This window comes from Acinonyx jubatus, chromosome C1, assembly GCF_027475565.1.
Source record: "Acinonyx jubatus isolate Ajub_Pintada_27869175 chromosome C1, VMU_Ajub_asm_v1.0, whole genome shotgun sequence".
NCBI classification, from domain to species: Eukaryota; Metazoa; Chordata; class Mammalia; order Carnivora; family Felidae; genus Acinonyx; species Acinonyx jubatus.
Genome location: NC_069381.1, coordinates 133,268,748 through 133,292,368, shown reverse-complemented (window position 1 = coordinate 133,292,368; position 23,621 = coordinate 133,268,748). Strand labels below are relative to the sequence as shown.

General features: G+C 39.6%; 1 protein-coding gene and 1 long non-coding RNA gene across 7 annotated transcripts in view; one reads left to right on the top strand and one right to left on the bottom strand.

The window, feature by feature from the left end:
• ZEB2 (zinc finger E-box binding homeobox 2) overlaps positions 1-23,621 on the top strand; it is a 133,685-nt gene that overhangs the window by 16,719 nt on the left and 93,345 nt on the right. The gene's annotated exons all lie outside the window — the stretch shown is intronic.
• The window catches only part of LOC113598238 (uncharacterized), a 48,462-nt gene continuing 33,457 nt past the window's right edge, over positions 8,617-23,621 (bottom strand). Inside the window, exons 4-5 of the long non-coding RNA XR_008295328.1 lie at positions 12,094-12,138; positions 8,617-10,622 (exon numbers count right to left, since the gene is read on the bottom strand). This is a non-coding gene — a long non-coding RNA (uncharacterized LOC113598238). The remainder of the gene's footprint in view (positions 10,623-12,093; positions 12,139-23,621) is intronic.

Genomic DNA, 23,621 nt, shown 5'->3' with positions numbered 1-23,621 from the left:
TGACATGGGGTTGTAGGTTCTCTTTGTCAAATAACCCCCTCCTATCCTGATAACACAACACAAATAGAACATTTATCCAATTGCTTAAAGGCCAAAAAAAGTGGGAAAAATCTTAAAATAGCAATGACATTAAACTTTTTATTTCAGTATTGGTATTGTCACTTTAAGGAAAAAAAAAACTGTGATTGCAAAACTTTTATAATTGCTCTAACAAAGAACACAAATCTGAAAAGTGCTCTCTTTGCCTGAGTCCGTTTTTTTCTTTCTCCTCCATGTCTATTTTTTGAAACCAATATTTTTTGTCATTCTTTCTCATCTCTTCTAACTTTGCAGGAGGGTGGGTGTTGGTGTCCTTACTAGATGATTTGAAATCCTCGCCACTTTCCAACTAGACTTGGGGGTCGAATAAGCCCTTGCTTTCAAACCGTCTTCAGGCTCTGTGTATGACAGGCATTGGCTGATCTGCTGATGCCCATTCGACAGGCACTGTTGAACTAAAGTGGTGTGACGGCACAGTTTTGTTAAGCTGTGAACAAAGGGCTGAAGATGCCTTCCTGGCATCGTGCGTGTGCATATTGGCCTTGTCACAGTTTTGCTTGATTTAATGCTCTGTTTATTCCTAGATATTAAAACTTAAATTCCAAACAATATGTTTTCAAATACGACATACCAACTTTATTTTAAAAGCTTTAACTTTGAAGATCCTGGGGTTCATTTCCTCCTCCAGTTTACACGTAGCCAACGTGAAAACACAGCTTTGGAAATAAATAGATTGCCAGTAGCCTTTTAACCGTTATCCATTTTAAAAGGGGATTCCAGTCTTAAAAAGTCTTATTAGGGTCAAAGATTTATTTTTCTTTGATCATTGGTTGAAAGTCATTATTTATTTCAACAGTGGATTCGCGTATAAATTCCTAAGGAAAAGTTACCTTGTGTGTACATGGGCTGGGCAGACTTTTAAAAAGATACATTATTAAAAAGATAGTCAGTGTTGAAAGAAACCACTTACAAATACCTGTAAGGGTAGGCACATTGCTACCAGCAAGGAAGAAAAGAATGAAGGGAGTTTACTTTCAAATGAGTCCTATTTAACAGACAGCAGGAGAATTAGAGTTGGGATTGAAAAAGAAAATAATTGTTGTAAAAATCCCCGTTCCACAGACAACAGCTATAGCTCTTCCAAAGAAAAGTTAAGTTTAGTACTAAATTTAGATCCCAGTGTCCCGTTGAATGTGTCTTGAGCTTTATCTCTGCCCAGGGTTTTTTGTTCCCTCTCTGCCTCTTTTTCCTCCTCCAGGTTTGCTTCAAGTGTTTGCTAAGAGATTAGTTAGCAAGTTTATATTGAGGAGGTAGCCATGGGAAGCAGCTCTCTGCTCGAAGGAACGCGCAGTGGGTCAGAGTGTGAAAACACGGGGAGCTAAGGCTGACCAAGGCCCGGGATCAGGTACTTTATTTTCTCCCAAAGACAGACTGCTCACAGAAAGGCTTGTGGGATGACATCTCGTCCCAGCAGGAGCACAGATGCTACCACTTTTAGAAACTTCCAAATAAGCAGTATTGCTGGAACAACTTTATGAAAAAAAAATTGTTTTAATCTATTGCCAGATCACTCCCTTTTCATTATGTAAAGAGGCTATAATTTGAGATATTCAAGGTTATTTTTACCTCCATTCATAAAACAACATCTTTCCCGAGAGCTGTTCTGAGTAAGGTGAGGAAGGGTGGTAAAGGAGAGAAACATATTGAGCATTATGAAAGTATTTCTGCTAATAACTCGTGAGACTGCACTAAAAATCAGAAATTAAATCTCTAGAGTGAAACACAGACCCACGTCTACCTGCCCTAAGCACACTTTCTCAGCAATGACAGTTTTACTAACTGAAATGAGTTGCCTTTTTTCTTTCAGTAGTGGTTTTACTCAATGCTCATTTATACCAGCTAATTTTCACAGCCAGAAAGGGTGACACAGGTAGGGGTGACTAGGCAGGAGTAAGCTTTTATTGCTAGTTTTTGTGTAATATCGTACATGAAAAAGACACCCTGCTAAGAGCATAGCTCGCCATGCGGGCTCTTCTCTTAGTTTCATGAGAGATTTTGTGTTCGATCCCATTGTTGTGAACAAGATTTAGACATGCAAATCTCCAATCTGGCAAAAGAATGGATCTTTTAATATATTAATGGGGGCAGATTCTTACTTAATATATGAAGTAAACTTTGGCATTGGTTTGGTGTTTTCTATTAATACTTTGTTAGCAACTATTTATAAAGGAGACAGACAAATACAAGTTGATCCAAATAGTCCTCCTGCCCCAACCTCCAGCTCAACATCATCTGCTTTGTTGTGCCAACTCATAACATTCTATCCGTAAAATGCTCTAACTACAGCCATCATCTTTGCTATATTTTAGAACAAATGTATGGCTAGAACCAGCATCGCTTGTCACCTCTTAATGAACTGTCCTGCTTTAGGATCTTCTAAGGAATAGAGTGTAAAAAGAAGCAAAGTGGAAGATGAAGAGATCTCGTAAATAGTTTCCTTTGAACATCCACAATTGCTTGCATGGCCTTTCCCCCTTTTTTCCAGGCCAGCAGAAATGGCCTAGCCCAGGGCTCATCCAAGTGAGCACATTTCAGAACAATTCATTGGATAATTTGAGGGAGACACCAGCCCTGTGATGCCAACGAGGTGCATCGACTGAGAACTTTCCTGAGATTGGGAGTGGATGTGATGTTAGGAGAGGGCATTCCTGAAGGGATTTCTAATTCATGTGAGAATAGTAAGCCTAGATCTTCTAGCCATCGGCCGGCATCAGGTTTCAAATAAACAGATATTGATGGCTGTCTTTTTCCCCCTTCCCCTTCCTAGCTGAGTGAAGAACGAGCTGTGTTTCACATAAATAAGATCTTTGAATGTATCTGCAATGAGGTAGGGCTTTAATGATCAGTATCTGCAAGCCAGGAGCGTGAATGCGATCTCATCGTATCACAGTGTAGAGATGAGATAGTCGAGAGGTACAGCACATCAGTGCATTGTGCCCGGGTGTCGGGAACAATCTTTCCATTGCCAAAGCAGCAACTCTTTATTTCTCATCATTGTTTCCTTACCTCACTTGGTACGCTTCTCGTGATACAGATCTGAGTGAGTTGTGCAAGCTTCAGCCTTGCCAGCCCCCAGCTCCCAGGCCTAGTACGGAGTAATTCATAAACTCACCATATTAGACTATCAGATTGAAACCAAGGGTTTCTACTAGTGGTGGAATTGGAAAGCCCATTGTTTTGATTATCATTTCATCAGCCCCAACTGATACTAGTATGCTCAAGGAAAACATACTTCAGTTACAGTTGATTTTCAGATTCCAAAATGGTGCTGCAAAGCCTGTGCATCTCTAATTATATTTTATGCTAGGCTGTGCAATACCAAAATATACGCTGCAGCAATCAGTGAGTGAACAGTATCAATCAATTTGTAAACAGATGAAGTCACTCATTCCCAAACTGGTTTTCCAAAAACAATTACTAAATTACAATAGAAAAAAATTGTACAGTTACTGTATTTGTGTGCTGTGTTACAATCAACATACCAGGGAAACAAAACAATTTAATGCAGAAAAATCATCATTCATCTACATTATAATTGCTTCTTTTTCACATCTACAGGGCGGTTAATTAAAATTGTGATTAAATGCGGTCGCGCTGCCTAAGATGTCTTGCCCAAAACAGGTGGTACAGAATTTAAAAGTAAAAAAAATGTAATTAGCATTGGAAATTGAGAAATTGCCTGTAAGAATCAGTGTTAATTTCAGTCAGTGATGAGGTAATTTATAAATGAATGCAGTGGAGGCTGTGCAAATGCACAATTGCCTTCCTTGCCATTCTTAGCATTCTCAGCATGCAGGTGAAAATGTTTTCAAAATATTGAGGTAATTTGAAAATCAATCCATGCATTCTGTATCTTTTTTCTCCCGTTTGCACCAAATGCTGAACAAATGCTGCCATAGATGGCACGATCCATCAGTTTTTTACTTCCTGAAAGCAATGCAGCACATATTTTAGACCCAGATTAGGAAACATAACAATGCAAATTGCAAGCCCCAAATCCTTGCAGGAGTGAAAAATGGTACACCTGAAGTTGTGACTGGTGTAGATTTGGTTTTCTCTGCAATGCTCCCATCAATAAAATAGGACCTGGAAGGTAGTCCAGATATAGAGAACTATTAACCAATCTAAAGAACACCTGAGGTTTTATGGTTAGAGTTTAAGGAAGAACCAGAGAGTTGTAATAGGCCAATATTTACCTTAGAGTCTTAAACCATATCTTTCTCAATCTGCCTGAAATCCTCCAAAACTGGTGAATAAAGCTACAACTAAAAATGTTTTTTCCAGAATAAGAACTAAGAAATGATTTTACTGCTGATTAATAGCATCTCTTCGTTTAACACACAAAGATGTAACTTTGTAACAAGGCATCATACTGTCAATATATTTTGAGCGTGCTGATGGCACATTCTATTAGTACATGAGTAGATTCATAGTTTAGATACTATGTAAAAGTTTTTATTTACACTATGTTTTCATTCTTCCAATAAGAACCACTGAGCTTTTAAATTCTCCTTTTCATGAACAAAGTTTAACTTTCATATGCTTATGCTTACCGCCTGAACAATGTGAATTTAAATTATTTTAATAATTAATTGAAGAGAACATGGGGTTTGAATATCTGACCGCCAGTGGAGTTAAAGAGACTTTGGGGGACTTCTTAAGCATCCCTTTCCTGTATTTGGCATTCTGTAAAATGATCTCTCTGTATAAAGCCCATTCTAAGAATATGTTTAGTTAACTGTTACAGATCAATCTAATAATCAGATTCTCTTATGTAAAATATTCTGCATGGTTCTTTGCTGTTTGAGGCAGAAATCAGTGATTTCACTCTGAAGACATTCTTTGGGTAGCCCTGACATTTGGGGGAGAGAGACAAAAAAATAAGGAATAGTCTGTTTCCCTGACAGTATGCTTCTGTCCTCTGATTTCAGACCTGGTATCAGGCCTCCCCACCCATGACCCTTCCTCGTCACTTTTTGGATACAAGAGAACAGTGCAATGTCGAGGTGATAACCCAACTGGTTGTTCTGATTGGCATGGCATCATTTCTTCCGTATTTAAATCTGTTTCCCATTTAATATTACAAGTAGAAATAAAATGAGACCTATAAATGGAGGAAACTGAAAGGTCACCATTAACTTCATGATCCCTCTGCGATCACCAGCTCCTACCCCCCACTAACTGTGACTAGGACGATTTCATCTTCCAGCAGTCAGTTCACCTTCGGTGAGGGAGAGTGCATGCTTCATCAAAGACTGGCTTCCCAGGATTCCCTTCAGGACCTGTGAACATAAGATCCTCAGCCACATGGGGCTCGGCTCAAATTTCAGGAGACTGGTGGGATGGGGAGGTACTATGACGTGTTCCAGGCTGTGCTGGTTCTGGGTTTACAAGGGGTCACGAAGGTTAGAGAATCACAGATGTCAACAGAGCTCCAGGCCCTACCCTTTGGAAAATTTGCAGTAGAAATCTTCTGAACTTGTTACATTTAGTTCCAAGTTCACAGAGCAACATGTAGCTCTTGGGAGATTTTACCTATGTTAGTTTTATGGAACCATGGCTGTGATAATGACAATGTCTGTTATACAAACTCCCTCTTCCAAATAGCTTCCCCAAGATGCTCGGAAAAGGTCTGAACTACGTGGCTATACCAGCGCTAGATTGGCCAGCGATTTGGTGTTTTAAGTCCTTTATTCTTTTCAAAGGTTGCCATGTGAGCTCACGTGATTCATTCCACTATGGCTAGTAGCAGGCCCTCCCTCTTCATAGCTGATGTCAGGTTCATGGAAGAAAACTGCACGCTTTCTTTTTCCACTCACGGCTTCTTTTACCTTCATTCTCCGGGGAAATCTGGGTTTCGCATTATAAGAAAAAAAAAATTTTGTTGCAAAAGTAATTAAAAAGTATGCCCACCAGGTGCTTTTTTGGCCTCTGGTATCCCACCAGAAAATTGCAGTGTTTATTCATGCTGCATTAATTGAGCATCTATAATGTGCAGGCACCATACTTGAAGCTGCAGGTCCAAAAATGAATCCAAGCTCCTGAGAAGCTTGATGTCTAGCGGGAAGGGGGAGGGAGGTGCTCAAGAAATGAGAAAAACGTGGTGAGTGTTATAAAGAACTTCGTACCCAGTGAGTACAGAGTGTACAAGATGGCATAACTAGATCTTAGAGCAAGTGGGGAGGGCAGACTTCCGGAGGAAGACAGCTTTTGAGGGCAGCGTGGGTCCCATGACTCTGATTTCACCCAGGGGAGTGAGGGAAGGGCATCCTGGGCAGTTACAGGCATCAGAGGAGGAAAATGTAGACCACTTCAGGTGCTGTCAGCCAACTAAGATGTGTGAACTCAGGTTGTGTGCAAACGGATGAGCTCAAATTGAGTCTGCAGAAGTAGCCTTGGAGCAGAGGAAGCTCCTACGCCATGTTTCTGGCTCTGATCCAGCAAATAGGTGATGGTGAGCTTGTGAACCATTTTTTAAAGAAGAAGAATGACATAATCATATTTGTATTTCAGTGAAATGTCACTGGCAACTGCGTAGAAGCTAATATTATTTAACATTTATTGAGTACTGGTAATGTGCTGGGACCTGTGGATAAGAATTTTGCCTATGCCATCTGATGTCGCCCTGACAACAATTCTATCAAATAGATGCTATTATGTTAATACACCTTTTACAGATGGGGAAATTAAGGCTTAGAAAGGACACGAGCCCGGAGTGAGGAAGAAAGTTTATGGGTAAATGTTACCAGAATCATGGAATTTCCAGTTACAAGTAATTGTGGAAGGACATTTGGAAAAGGAAACCCAGCATTTGAAAAAGAGTTAACGTGAGGCAATTTGCTTCCCTTTCCGCTGGGTGAATGGTGAGCCTAAGTGGGGTCTAAGGATTTTTCATCCTCACAATTCTTCCTTTCATTCGTCATTATGCCAGTTTGTAAAAGAAAATGAAACGTGATTCCTGATCCTCAAGAAACTGACACCAGAAGGTGTTACATCTTTGGGAGTTTGGAAAGAGACGGTTAACAGACAGTCCTTCAAGACAGTGGAATTTAGTAAACCCTGGAACACTGGCCTTGCTGATTTAATTCATGACATTAAGGCCTTCTTCGGCCTTATGAAGAAGCAAATGAAAATAATCCCTCTGCGATGACTGTTTTCCCCCTTTCCCGAATTAACTCTCCTATTGCCCAAGACTCACCAATCCTCGAACTTCCAGATTCTTTACACTGCCTTATCTCTGGCATCCCATGGCAAGCCCCTAAAGCTGCTAACATTTTGTAACAACTATGTGACAAATTGTTGTGCTTTTATTCATGCCGGACATCTTTGCCAGGCTTGCTTGTTGTGTTTTCTGTTTGGCTGTGTCATGGGACCAAAGGTGCCTGCCTTTGTACAGCATGTCAAATCTGGTTAAGACGCAGCAAAACCACCCCCGCACAATGGCAGCGGTGGGCCAGGCCACGGGGCTCCAAACACAACCCAATTTTTCAGACCATCTTTTCTGCATATGGGGAGCACATTGGACAGCAGACAAGATGTTCTGTGATTTGGGGAATCTCTTAGAGACAAATTGTAGAGTGCAAGTGCAGTGTGGCTGGACTGCTGGGTGCCCAGTGAAGTGAGGAAAATCAGATACAGCACAGGCTGCAAGAATGAAGCAAGAATTCATATCTCAGTGCGGAACACGCAAGGTACTTTGCTCACACAGAGTTCACACGTAGACAAAAGCATGTTTGCTTGTTGGTTATTTGCAGGGGATTCTATGGGCATAGTCTGTGTGGATATTCACACGTAAGCCTTCTTTATGCAGTGTGCACTGGTGAGGGTGTCCACACGTGAACGTGGAAAGGTGCTTGTGTAGGAAGACGATTTGCTGTTACAGATTTAAGACATGGGAAAGACCTCCTAGTTCACTGAGGCGTTTCTCTCCTAATGTAGTAGAAGCAGAATCTCTGTGTTTTCTACGGTTGTTTCAATAAAGGACTCTGTGTGTGTTTAAGGAGGGCTCAGAGCCGGGGACTGGCAAGTGCTCCGATGACGAACACTGAGGATTGTTCTTTCTATAAAATGACTGCAAACTTTCTAACCTAAGTCACTTTGGGCTGCCATTTCTCAATGGTCTCAAGGTATCCTGGGGATGATTTTCCCTTAAATAGCTAATTGTCAACAAAGGAGAAAAGACAGCAATAAAAAAAAAAAGATAAATCTTCATGAACTAGTTTAACTAAAATGAAGAATTTACTTCCTTGAATTGGTTAAAGGTCTAAACATATCAAAACTATATAATTTAAATTTGGGGGAACTGCAAATAGTAAATATGAATCCGTATATATATGTGTGTGTGTGTGTGTGTGTGTGTGTGTGTATGTATATGTACATATATATGTATGTGTGTATATATATATATATATATACACATATACACACACACATTTGTGTGTATGTAGATATATATTGAGGTTGCTTGAAGGAGCAGGCAGTTTTTCTCTTTCCTTTTTCTTTGCTCTTCTCTCTCTCTCTCTCTCTCTCTTTTTTTTTTTTTTTTTTTAGTTAAGGACCCAAGAGATTGCCTTTCACTTTGAAAACAATCTCTAATATCAGGAAAATGCGCTGTTTGTTTATGCGTACATAATGCAAGTTTGTCCGCCTGGGAACTGCAGCAAATGGGAGAAGTATGCATGGATTTCACAGGTAACAGGATTACGTGGGCACATAATTGATCCATTTGGAGAAAAAAAATGACAGTGCTCTAAAGATGCCTAGGCTTTGGAGATGGAGTTTATGAAACAGGCATTTGTAAATTCAAAGGAATCAATATGTCAATTTTATTACATCTCAGAACCAGCTGGGCATTAAAGGAACAGTAACCTTCAAAAAAAAAAAAGTGCAGCTGTGTATTCCCACATTGTCTACCTTTCTTAAAGGGCTTAGAATTTAAGGAAACGAATTTAGAGATTTCTACCTTTTCTACCAGTGAAATTAATTTACATTGTCAAAGAAGAACAATAATTTAGCATTTTCTCCATTTTCAACTAAACCGTTTGGTTAACACTTCTGACCTCCTATCACAGGCAAAGACTATTAGTAGATACAGTAATAAGCCAGAACGGGGTCTCTCACATAGGGTTGCATGGGATTCAAGTATTCGTTCACATTCATATCTGCATTGTGCTTTTCAATAGTCTGGGTTTTCCCTCTTCACTGATCTAAGGGCAGAATTTAAGAGCTAAGCTTTGGATGCCCCACAGAATTTGATCTGTGCAAGTAGGAAATATTCCTGTTTTATTAGAATTTTTGACAATTCAAAAAGACCCAGCTATTTTAAATTAAGTTCCCAGATAATAGGATTTGGACAACAGCCATTAGAGACGTGCATGGGATGTGAATTCAGTATATTTTTTAAGGATCCCAAATGGCTTACACAACTAGGGGTGGCATGTAGAAGCTGCTAACTGGTCGACTTAGAGGCGAGGCAGTGCTTTCTTTGACACACCCTATTGTGTGTGTTACTAGCACACCCAACGTGAGCTGCTCTACTCTTCATGCTCACACCTCCGCTCCCCAGACTCCAGCCCCGAGAACATTCCTGAATCCATTTAGTTATGATGAAGCGAGCCTAGTTCTCCTTTCTCCCCAGGGATTCAAGACCCTGAAAGGACACAGCATTCAGACACAAACAAATCTGCGTCCAAACTCTGATTCTGCCACTCACTCTCCCTGTGGCCCTGGGCGTGTTTCTCAACCTCTCCAAGCTTTAGTTCACCATGCTTAAAATGGAGGCCAATATTTATTTTAAGTTTGTATTCATTTATTTATTTTGAGAGAGACGGAGAGAGCACAGGAGGGGCAGAGAGAAAGAGAGATAATCTCAAGCAGGTTCTGCCCTGTCAGCACAGAGCCTGATGCAGGGCTCGAACTCACCAACTGTGAATCGACTGAGCCACGCAGGCGCCCCCGATACTTGTTTTAGAGGTTCATTGGGAGTATCGAACAAAATTCTAAGGGCAGTATCTCGAGCCCAGAAGATATTCAATAAATTCTGATTATGACTGTTTCAGAGCATGGCTAATCAGGCTCCCAGGAGTTCTGTGACACAGGCAGTTCAGTTTCTGGACCATGCTGAAACATTCTTGAAAAGAGGAAACAATAGCCTTGAGCTGAGGTATTTATTCCTTTTCAGGTCTTTAGGGAGTGTTAAAAGACAAACAAGGAGAAGAAATAGTCACAGTGATTGGCATGGTCTTATGCCTCCTCATTTCCAGGAAGTAACCGTAGTACTTTTTCTTAGAGGAGCAATGACCTCTAAAAAATATGCCTCTGAGAATATATTGAACTGACCTTTATCACAGCATTTACAGTTCTGTTTCCTGTTTCTCTCTTCACAAACGTGCAAACACCTTGAGGGCAGCCTTGATCATCTCTCTGTCGCCAATGAGTAGCTCAGTGCATGGGACACGGTGATCATTTGGTTAGAGTAAGGCTGTACTTAATATGAAGATGAATCCATTCTGGTCAGGTATCTTCTGAAAGTGAATACAGCAGGTACACTAAAGACTTAGTGTATATCATAATACCTAGAAAAAGCTTTTGATAACTTATGTTACACTCCCTACCATCCTATTAAGAATTTCCTGAACTCCACTTAGTGACAACTATGCCATTTTGAATACTTGGGGTTTTTTTTTTCCTTTTCTTTTCTCTTTTTTTTAGTTTATACTTAAATCAACTGGCTTTCTACCATTCTCAGTGACACCTGTAAGATCTGTGAGTCAGGGAGGCAGATAGAAAGGATGTTTGGGTGCTCAAGGGAGTCTAGGCTTTAGATATCTGGGCTCAAATCTGATGTCCACCTCTCGCTAGCCATGCGACTGGGACCAAGTCGTTCAACGTGTGTGTCCATTTCTCATAATGCCTATGCACCAGGGTTGTTTTGAAAACATACTGGTGATAGGAAGTAGCAAGCACATAGTAGGTATTTAATGTTATAGCCCTTCCTTCCACTTTTCTGTGTTTACTGAGTATTTACCTATGGTTGGCATTTAGTGAGTTTCCCTTTGCTTTGCTCCTTCTGTCTGTCGTTAAGTCAGTAAACATTTAATACACACCAGTGGTGGATATCTTAACCCAGGTTCAAATTTCATTATGTGAATTGGACTATTTTCTTCTACTCAAGGAAATGAACACGTAGAAGTACCTTCTGTACTTAGAATCACAATCATTCCAGCCATTTTCTGCCTAACCTGACTGTTTCTTTGTTCCCACCACCCTCTAGTAATCCCCTCTGGTATTTCTGCACGGCTTCACCACCATTCTGTTTTGGGTATCTCAGTTCTCTCTTCCTCCATGATCCTTTGACGATATCAGAAAAGAAGATGCACGAAGGTCTCTTAACTTTATATGTTTGCCATGCAACTGTGTGGATTGGTTAGTTAATAGAGCAGATTAAAACACTTTGTTTGATTCTGCTCAAGCATACCAGAAATACATTCAAAATCTACAGCTACAAAATGTAAAGAAGGTAGTCCAAATATAGTACTACATAATGAGGCTCCCTGTTGGTAGTATATAAAGCAGTTTAGAGTATAGCTTCAAATTCTAATGAAGATCATTTTAAATTTTGCACTGAATTGTGAATTTAAAATTCCCATGTTCTCCATAAGTATCTGAAGAGGGGCATGTAAATACCATAAGTGAATTAATTACTGCCTTAAGTTGGTAAAGCATGTGTGAATCCAAACTTTATTCTTGAACTTGCACTTGTCTTCCCAAGGTTTTTTGAACCATTTCTTATATGCCAAGTTCTGAGTACCTATTCAACTGCTGAGGACATATAAAAAAGGAATTTTTCTTTGCAGAGATTCCGTGTTTCAATCTCAGAAAAATCACCACCACCACCACCACAAAGTCTGCCCAGCGCCATATATGTGTATAACATGAAATTCATAGAGCAGAAAAGAGATATTTGTAAATCAAAAAAAAAAAAAAAAATGTTACCTTGACTTCTGCTCCTTTTAATATGAACAGGATCGGTGTCTTTCTCTGAGAAGAAACGAAAAGACTAAATGGCAAGAATATCTCTACCTCTTGCTTATGCCTTGGTGATGTAACATGGGACCACTGAAGTTACTGGACAAGTTTTCCAAGCTGACTTTTTTGAAGTAAACCCAAGGAGAAGTGAGGATGGATGGGACCGTTGTTAGCTCACTGATGGCGCCCACATGGCGCCCGCCCCGGTTCCTTCAGAGACTCCGTAATTTCCACGGAAGGGCCAGAGGCCCTGCCAATATCCGCACATCATTGGCATGATAGACCATAACAGCTTCTTCTGAGCCGTTCCGGTCTGTCGTGTCAATGCGTATTCAGGGAGTCCTCAATGCACGGATCATTGACACGGCACTACATAACGGCTCCTTAGCAGCCATTATTGGGTATCAAGTCAATGCATACTCAGGGAGCCTTTAACGCACAGGCCTGCACAAGCAGACACATTCCGAATACTAAAATTCCTTAGGAAAATTAGTCATTGCCCATGTGTGATGGCTGTTTTCCATTTTGAATTTTAACCATTTTGGGGAAAGGGTGAGAAGGGAAAACACCAGAGTCGTCCGAAGAGTCCTTTAAAAATGGGTGCAAGAGTTGGAAGCGTGGGGTGGGCGTATGAAGACGATGGGTTTCTCATTTTTTCCTTTCCGTAGCCTCATTTTATTGTGTCGGAGTTCTAGGAAGCACTTCACTTTCACCGAGGCTCTTTTTCAGGCAGGGTACAGCTCAGAAAACCTCTTTTATGGTTCAGATATAAATCCCAGAAAATGTAGTGGAAATGATGACAGGCTCTCTAACTATAAAATAACAGTAGTAGGTATCATTATAATAATCTTACAGAACTACACACATCAAAAATATCACGTTTTATGATAATCTCAGCAAGAGATTTCAGTCGGTTGTCATTCCAGACTTTTCACAAATAACATGTTGAGTGGGAAAGGTTCTGCAAGGATCAAAATAAAATAATGATAGTGATGATGATAGCAGCCGTAGTAAACATCATCATCGTCGTCGTCATAATACAGCCACCTTTTATTATACCCTTACTATGTGGCAGGCACTTTGTATACATTATCTCATTTAATTTTCTCGACACACGTTACAAATCAGCCAGCCGTGGCTTAGCAAGGTTAAATAACTTGACTGATGATACGAAACCACTAAGTGATGGCGGTGGGATTTGAACTGGGCACGGTGAGGGTCATGCCAGTACCATTACATTTCTTCTAATGACGATCGCCTTTGGGGAACTAGGTTTCAATTTAGAACATCCAACCCCTTGTCTGCTTACCAATCAGGAAACTGAGGCAGGGCGGTTTTCGTAATTCTTCCAAATAACAGAGTCAGAGTCAATACCGGCATGCGACCTCGCAAATGCCCTTTCTCTCTGACAACCTGTTAACCACTTAACAAGACTTGGGAATTTCAGAGACTCTGTTTGTGTTTCGGAAGGAATGTCCACTGTTGCCATCACTTCTGAAAAGATTCCCCCGCACCAAATCAAAATGGTGCGAGTTTGCTGTTGTTGATATTTTTCCCTTTTGTGTTCTGCTTACTGACTGACATCTGCTATCATGCTAAGCAGGTGTTCCTATGTAAACGAACGTGCCCTGTTTGTGTTTCGCCATCCTCGCTGCTGCGCACCCAAATGAGCAGCGTGATTAAGAATCCTGTAAATTTTTGAAAGGAAACGGATGGCTACCCTACTAGAACATAATTACACCGTTCCAACATCCGCAGCTCACTGCTGCGGCAGAGTTGGAGAACAGCAGAAATTAATAATATATAATAGCATCATTCTCGTAATTTATAAATGAAATAAAGTAGAGAGGAGATTCTGCTGATATGCATTTTCTCCTTAATTCTAAAAGACAAAGTATAGATTAGAATTTTAGTGGGGTGAAACCTGGCCAGTAGTCTACCACTAGTTGCCTGATTCATGATAGGAGTGATTTTGCTGAGGGAAAGAGCTAATATCTTCTACTAGGCCAGGGGGGGAAAAATGAATAAACAAGGCCCTCTAAAGGCAATACTAGATAAAGGGGGCCTGGAAAACATTTCTACGGATTGTGTGCCCGCTGTATTTTTAAAGGGTATGACTATTTTAGGACTTCAGTGTGTGTTACGTTTTTTCTTTCATGATAGTAACATACCACCATAGGTCAGCCCCTCTGAGGAAAGAGAGACCTGATCGGGTTAAGACGTGGCCCAACATAAACTTTATGCTAAAAAGCATTTGGTCAATTCTGGAGCTCTGCTGTACAACAATGCACATATACTGAAGAATACTGTTCTGTGTACCAAAACATTCGTCCATAGGGTAGATATACGTTAGGTGGTTTTTACCACACACACAAAAAAGAGGCATTTATATCTTAAAAGAAAAAAAGCACCATGATTTTGAGCACCCCAAATGTACCAATTGGCCTCTTATTACAAATCACCATTAGAGTAAGGGACTTGATTCTTTTAATCATGCCTTTCAACCATGCTGGAGAAATAATAGAACTTCCCAAAGAGGCAAATAAATTATATGTTAAAAAGTAGCCAGTCCATAACCCTGTGACATAGGACCGTGGAAGGCAGTTCAAAATTGAAAATATTTTTGCTTTACCTTGTCATAAGAAAGTTTCTGGACAAATGGATATGCTCAACGTTTCAAGGGTTTGTCCCCCATGAGTCCTATGCCCACAACAGACATATAGACATATTCATACACACATACGGGCAATTCGCCTTAAGAAAAATTATATTATTTAAATAATGTTATTTTCAGCAATTTCTTTCTGCTTAATTTCAAAGAATGACAATATGTTCAAAAGGGGGGGACCTCAACATGGATTTTCTTGCTTTAATTAACCTTAGAGAACGTGAAAATACTACTTGGCTTTTAAGAAAAGCATGTCCATTTAAGATGCTTATTCATTTAAGCAGTATTCATTTAAAGGTCCCCTTGAGTATACTCTGTGTGTTTTGATTTGGTTCAGAGAAAATGTATTCATTTAATAGATTTATTTCATTAACAGGTATTTATTTAAGTGGGTTCCACTGTATTTAAATCTCCAAACAGTTTCCATCACTTCCTTGCTTACTTGCTTTATGTTGACTAATTTTAATAAGCCCAAGGTGCCTAGGGTCTTATTGAGTGTTCAGTTTGATCAATATGGTTAAATTAAAATTGTGCAAAATATAAGCAAATGTACTCTAACAACACCGTGAAGAATGTGCTATGCACTAAGCATTGATTGGTATGCTGTGTGCAGGGATGTGTTGTGGTGGGTGGGTAAGCCTCTAAACTACCTGGAAACTACAGTTCTCCTTCAAACCTCTTCTCCCTCTGGACACACCCACGTCCTCTCCCACCCATGCATTCAGGGAACAGTCACACCCCAGGAAGTAGAAAAGCAAGGAGATTATGTCAGGTGTTATGCCTTTTGATGTAATGGGAAACAGAATGGAAGAGTCACGGGGATATCCTATAGAAAGAAAACATAGCTAAGATCTTATAAGCTCTGGCTATCCCTAACATGCTTTAGGCCATGCCAATTTACAATGGAGAGGCTAGTTCCTTTTCACAGAATAGCTTTTTATTTTATTGTAATTATTCCTAAATCTTAATCACTTGGTAGCTCGCATCTTTTTTTTTTCAGACTTCTTGCTTGTCAAGTTTGATTTGACAAGATACCAAAGACAAAAAAAAAAATCTGAAGTATACCAAAAATCAGCCTTACCATTAGTACTGCATTTGAAAATCTGTATAACTCAATAGCTTAATAGCTTTCCAACAAACTCATTGCTTTCTATATAACTGTAGGGCTAAATGCAGAACCAAGCATGTCGTAGTGGGTTCCATTTAGCATGTAGGTTTGTATCTCCCATCCTTTTGTTGTTGTTGAGAGAGAGAGCACGCATGTGAACAGGGTTGAGGGGCAGAGACAGAGGGAGAATCTCAAGCGGGCTCCATGCCTAGCGTGGGAGCCCAACACAGGGCTCGATCTCATAACCGCGAGATCATGACCTGAGCTGAAATCAAGAGGCGGATGCTTAACCTTCTGAGCCACCCGGGTGCCTCTGTATCTCCCATTCTTAAATCGATTTCTTAACCTTTCTTTTTATTCTTTCTCTGTTTTCCTTTCTTGCCTGTTTTAAGCGATGCAATAGGAATATAAAGTATACTTAATATTCAATGCCAACCTTTTCAAAAATCTACCATAATCACTTAGTGATCATAATTGTATAGCATATAAAAGTGTTCCTAATATGTGTTGGCTGTCAGGGAAGTTTCTTTCTCCTACCTGTTGTGTGATCTCGTATCTATCTTGAATCTCCTTGCTAAGTGATAGCTGCCATCACAGCTCTGGCTTTCCTTGATATTATCTCTTCCTACATGTCCAAAACATAAATTCACATGAGCAGAAGTTGATCTTATCAAAGGTAAATCAGAAGTTAAAAAAAAAAAAAAAAAGGCAGGGAGATTAAAAAACTTTTTTTTAATGCATATCTTGCAAGCAATTATTGTATTTAGGAAAATGTGTTCTGTTGAGATGAAAATCGTTCTCTAAAACTGACCACATAGATTGACAAGCATAGTAAAAATTTGAAGTTTCCCTTTAAATTAAATTGAATGCTGGAGCTTCCTAAACTTCAATAGTATAGTCACCAGCAAGACTGCCAGATAATGTTCGAGTCTTAAAATCATCAGAAGCAAGGCAACCAATATAAGTTCAGAAGAACTGACTTTATTTTTTGTGGTGGGGCCAAGAAAAATACTTAGCTTTGTGTTTAGTTTTGTGCATGTTAATCTTGATTTTTCTTAGTGTTTTGTATGTTTTGAGTTTTTAATATCAAAGGTAGTGCTCTTTGTAAACAAGTGTAAGTTTACCCAGGCAGCTTCACTTACACCCTTCCCTTGTAATCAGATGTGAAAATTACACCCTCCCTTTTGGATACATGATAATTACACATTTCAACATGCAAAGAATTGTCTCTGTTTCAGTTGTTGGAATGAAAAAGCTGAGACATTCAGTAAAATATATTATTATATTAAAGATCATTTCCATAATTGTTTTCGGGATTTGTAATCAAAACCATGATCAAGGTAGTTTTAGTTTTAAGAAGAATACACATGGAAATAAGGAGTGGATAAAATTAATTGCTAAGTTCCACTTCAATGGCCATTCTCTTATTTTATAAAAAAGCAATTGAGAAGATACATTACATTCTTTCTTTCAAAAAAATCTTTTCATATCCTATTTGACATTTTCTTTCTCCATGCTTATAGAAATACCTATTTTTCATGTAGACCGGAAACAAAGGCTAAAATATCTACATTTTTGTGATCAGCGTGAAATTTTTTGTCAGAGGAGAGAGGTAAATGCAACAAAGGAATTTTTTTAGGAGATGTGTTTTATTTATTGTTTATGTTGTATTTGTTTTCAAGAGTCCTTTTGAGCCAATTGAGCCAACTGTGAAAGTTTTGTAAACTCAGATGGGGCACCTCAAACTTGACCGTCAGGTTACTCAGTTCATCTGCAGCACCACTTATATCGTAAGGTAAAGACATATGTCAGTGTGGGCATAAGACAAAGCCTCAAAAAAACTCAGGGATTTTGGAAAATAACACTAATTCAAAAATATTTTTTTCCTCTTTGAGGAGGATGGTTTAAATTATTGATTCCTTTTTTACTTTCCTAAGCAAAGAAGAAAGGAACAGGAGACAAAAGGCAGGATTAGATAACTAATATCATATCTTAAAATAGTTTATGTCATAAAGGAATACCTCAACTGATTAGTTCTCTATTTATTTATTTTTCCTACTCATCCAAACACTGGCACATGATACATATTCATACAGCCCAAATCTATTTTTCCTAAAGTCTCCTAACAGATTTTTGATTCTCAAAATGTCTCAACCCACTTTTCAAATACTTGGACTTAGATGATAAAACTAATTAGTCTTTATCTGTACAACCTTTTGTGTTTTTAAATCATTACATAGTCTGACATGTATATTTAATTTTCCAAAATGTTTTCCCTAGAGAGCATCCATATATTTTTAGAACTTGGAAGGAACCAGAGATTTCAACTCTTCTCACCCTTAGGTACTTCCCTCATTGGGCAGAAATTGAAACAGAGTTGGCAAAACCAGGAATTCAGTCCTAGTCTTCTGATTCCAAATTAGGGACAGGATACTGTTTTGAATGTTGTTGATAGTTTTCTCTCAAGATCCAATCTGAGATGATGTCTTATTTTTAGGCTACGTGATTCTCTACTCTGAAGTGTCAGGTTATAATTGCGGTATGTGCCAAGAAATGAGTGGGCTAGAATCAGAAAATCCACTGCACGTATGTGCTGAGTTATTGGACTGTGGAGTCACATGTTCTGAACTCAAGACTCTGGTTTCACTGCTTCTATGTTTCTTTGGAAAGATTGGACAGTTGCTTTTTAGGTGAGGCGTTTTCATAATTCTTGTACAGGCAGGGCAGAGCGCCCAGAAAATGTTTCACCTGGCATTGACATTAGCCTGGCATTAAGTGGGTTCCCATGCCAGCCCATTTCAAAAGTAAGCCTATCTTGGCACAATAGAGTGTGGTGAGAAGAGTCCATGGCAGAGAGCAGGTAGAGGAGATGACAGGAGAATTGTCGGGAAGGAATGAAAAGGCCTATGTGCTTGGTCCCATTGTCCACATCCACCATCACCATCAAGCAGTGACAGTGGTGGTGAGGAAGAGGTGGGGGGGGTGGGGAAAGTACGGAAGAAGCCATTCTTGATTACACTACATGTCCCCTACTAGTTTCTGTCCCAGGAGGCCGATTGATGTGTGGAGTTCTAGGATCACAACCTGGTATGACAAGAAGACTCCTGGACTTGGGTCAGGAAACTTGGACTTCTGGCACTCCCAGAGCTGACAGCCGGTCTCAGCTTGGTCGGCACCAGCACCTCTTTGGGCCTCATAGCGCTAGCTGGAAAATGTAGAGACTGGACAGAGGTTGCAAACTAGTGGCTGACAGATGTGTTTGCTTTGGCTCACAAAGTATTTTAAACACATTTGAGTTGGTTGCCAATATTTAAAAATTGGGAAAATCACTCAAAAATCCAGAAACTCGGAAGATCTAATATCTCTGGCCTACATGGCTGCAAAGAAAGAGGAAATTTCTCTGGATCCCTGACAGAAGGATCAGCCGACCTCCCTCACCTGCATGGTCTGTGTGGACCCTGGCGTGTGTGACCCCAATCCTCTCCAAGTTCTATAATTTCAAATCTGATTTGCTTCACTCTACAACATATATGGAATCCTTAGTGGTTTCTACATCCACAGTAGAATGCTAAGGTCTTTGTCTGTATAGCCAGCATCAAATAAAAGTTGGAAAAATTTTAGATCAAATAAATCAGTGCCATTTGGAACAAACTCTTACTTTGAAATCTGATGACGGGAGGCAGGTATGGCTCAGGAAAGGCGGCCTTTAAGATAGTCACAGGAAAGGTTTGGCCTCAAACAATTGTCCACCCAGCAAACTAAATAACTATTATAAATTACCCCCCAAATTGATTTTTTAAAGCCTAAGGCAAACAATATAGGCTTCTCCAGTTAACATAGCATGTTCCCACATCTCCCACTAAAAGCAACATCTACAATCTCTATTTTGAATATTGGGTTCATGAACTTTTTCTGTTCACATAATTGCAAGCAACTTATGTTGGCCCAGGAACTATTGTGTCCTCTTCAAAAGTAAACAAATATCCTTGATTTAGAAAGTCATATTTTTATAAACCTTTTTTTTCCCAGATATATCCAGTTTGAACACAAAGGGTAACGTTTGCAACTAATGGTTATGGGGTGTTTGATGTCGTCCAAGGTGCTTTGACAGAAATATCTCATTTGATCTTCAAAAAAATTCCAGAAGGTAGAAAGAGTAGTCTGAGATGTAGGAAAGTTGGAAGACTATTGGAAAATTGGTCTAGTATCTATGAAAGACCGAGTGTTCAAGCCTATAGTTTCTAGCCCCACATTTAGTGCTTTCCATGCTTTAGCTGTGTTCCTAACATGGGTGGATGGAGGGATGGATGGATGGATGGATGGATGGATAGGTAGATCGATAATCTTACCTAAACAATGATTTTTGGTTTTGGTCTCATGAATGAGCAGAATTGTCTCAATGTTTCCTTAGTTACATAAAGAATGTTTTTGGTAGCTATTCTTAACTGGATCCTGGATTTTTATTAAGGGAAACTAGCATGTAACACACACACACACACATACACACACACACACACACACACAATTCACAGGTAGTGTAGAGAATAATTTAAGATCAAAGTTTTACAGTGAAATAATCATCCAGAGGAATGGAGAGGGGGCAAAAAAGTAAATAATACATGAAGAAGGTTATAGAAATATAAGGGGCGTAACTATAACATAACAAGGTAGAAGATAAAACAGATTTTATGGAGCGATGGGAAGAAATGTAAGGAGAAATACAGGACAAGGAGACTGTACAGTAATTTAAGAAGTGAAGCCCTTCAGGACAGAGGAAGGAGATAAATGGGAAATACTAGAGAGGAAGCAAATTTTAGGAAGTGTGGAAGCAAAGCCTGTAGGCCAGAAATCTGAGCAGGCTTGAAGAGAGGGGAGGATGGTTAAATATGGAAACACAGAAAGGGATGTTTTTAGGAATTCAGAAGCTGAAAGGAAAATAAATTTTAATCACAAAACTCTGTGAAGACAGCATCAACAAGTTTGAATTGCAGGAAAGGGAATTCACATGGATAGAAGGAAAGAATAGAAATTAGTAAGAGAAGTCTTTGGATTTCAAGAGGTAGGAAGAGAAATGATTAAGAGGAAAGAAGGCATGGTGGGTAGAGGGGGAAAATGACATGACTGGGGTCACAGCAAACTGAAATGATGCAGAAAAGGAGCCATTCATGAGAGAACGGGAAGGGAGGGAGGGAAGGAAGAAGGAAAGGAGGAAGGGAGGAAAGAAAGAAGGGAGAGAGGGAGGGAAGGAGGGAAGAAAAGGAAGGAAGGAAGGAAGGAAGGAAGGAAGGAAGGAAGGAAGGAAGGAAAAGAGGGAGGTAGGAAGGAAGGGAGGAAGGAAGGGAGGGCAGAAAGGAGGAATGGAGGGCAGAGAAAGAAAAAGGGAGGAAGAAAAAAGAAAGGAAAGAAAGGAAAAAAAGAAAGAAAGAAAGAAAGAAAGAAAGAAAGAAAGAAAGAAAGAAAGAAAGAAAGAAGGAAAAGGAAAAAGAAAAGGAAAGAAACTAACTTAAGTTTTGTTGGGAGGGGACTGAGCCCCCAAGGTGATAGAGGCAAAAGTGGTAAGGAGGAAGTGGGAACTGGAAAAGAGAAGGCAGTAAGACCGTTATGATGCTAAAAGCACTGTTAGCAGGAATGAGGCTTTGTGTTTTTTCATTTAAGTCTATGTGTATTCGTTTCTCTTTTCTGTACGTGGGGACCCTACTGTATTTCACATATTCATATTCTACCCGTATGATCAATTCACATAGGAAAGTAATTTACAAAAATAAGCAACTTCTGACTCTTTCATGTTTCCCACCAGGTGAGGTAACCCTGATGATTATCTGTCTGTCTGAAGGACACAGTACCACCGGGAGTGTGGCAATGGTGCCAGAGGTCACATTTTTGAAACTGTTTTTTTTTAAATCGATTCATGATTCATAGAAAGTGGGAATTATGTTCAAACATTTATGGCAAAACATACTCTAGATATTAATTTACATTGCTTATACTAAAGATCTCTTGAGTTTTTAGTTTGACTTACAGATTTTTCATCTACTTTTTATAGGTTGTATTTCATAACAAAATTGTGTCTATCCCTCAACAATTCTTTTCCTTGATACAAGACACTCATTTCTCTAGACTCAGATACTTTCTTGCTCTGAATGGTCTAAGAGTGTACTCCATGGGGTGCTAGCGTTTGGAAGGCTTTTCTCCCCGAACTATTTCTACCCTTCCTCTTTAACTGAGTGGATGTAAACCCTTTGGCCATACAATTTTCTTATCACTGTGAAAATGGGGCTAAAAATCATAACAAACATAAGAAACAGGAGGAAATTAGTATAGGCCCTTCCAGACACACCCTGGACCATGTGCTCAGGCCATGCAGTTGTGCCCCTCAAGAGTGGGTTGAGCAACCTGGGGAACCTTGGTTTACCTGTGGGTGGGGACGCAATCCCTCTGCCATAAATGCAAAAAAGAAAAAAAAAAGTCTCTCATAAGAACTTAAAGCAATTCTCTTCAATACTCAATTTAATCTAATCTCTTTTTTTTTCTTCTTCCTTTCCTTCTTTCCTCTTCCTTTCTTTTTCTTTTCCCCTCCCTAATCCCTGACCCCCTTCCAAGATTTTCACCTCAAAGATAGAAATGCCTGAAAAGAAAACCAAAATCACTGTGCTGCAGTACTAACAAGTAATCCTGTATTTGTTAGAAACCAGTTTGAACTAAGGGACAAAATTCCCCAAAGTAGCTATGTATCTGAAAAACTTCTTTAGGTCTAGCCAGGCTATGAATGGATGCATCTTTCATGTTGTACAAACGAATGCTTATGTACAGCCACCTGAAGAAAAGAAATGCCTTACTAATGACAAGCTCTATTTTACAGGAGTAGGAAACATAGCTAAGTGGCTTTTGGAATACTTATTGGACTCGTTCATTTATTTATTTATTATTAACCTTACCATATAGAGAAAAAGGAGGTGATAGGTAGGTAGCTAGGTAAGACAACAGGATGGCAGACAGAATTCCTGACCATCAGGGTAGAAGGAATTTGTAAGACATGTAACCTAATATAGTTAAGTTTGGAACGGCACACGGGCTGGGGGTGGGGGAGGCAATGTTTCAAGAACAATCATTGTCCTTAAACATCCTCCTAAGGCTAAGTCACTCATTTCCCCCCCACACACCCCTTTCTTCCTAAAATTAAGGAAAGTCTTTCCTTAACTTGGGTTGCTATGCAGAGATGCGAAATCTCATTGGCTCCGAATGCTTTTCTGTCTAGTAGCGACTACTGGGAACCCTGCTAATGTGCATATTGATGTACCCTGTAGCTTCAGAGATGATGAAAGAGCATATTACTTATTTCCACAACAACAAAGCTAAGAGAAATTTGAAAGCAGCCAGTTATTTTACCTGGGGACTTTCTCCCAGGTGACAGGGTTATAGAGCCATGGAATTTAAATGTGGGGGGCAGTCCCATTTTCTAAAAAGTTTTTCTGAGGAGCCACAATACCACTCTCAACCAAAAAAAAAAAAAAAATTAAAAGACTGTTGCTTTCATTTGCATTCATTTAGTCAACTATGCCTAAAATATGGAAAAGACATTATTATGCTCATTCAGAGTGTATTTTATTCGTTGTTTACTAGGCTGGACTGACATGATATGATTTGTGCTTTGCGGGGTCACAACAAGCTACTTGCAGGACAATTTGCTGAATCAAGAGGATGATTGTGTCTGGTGCCAGT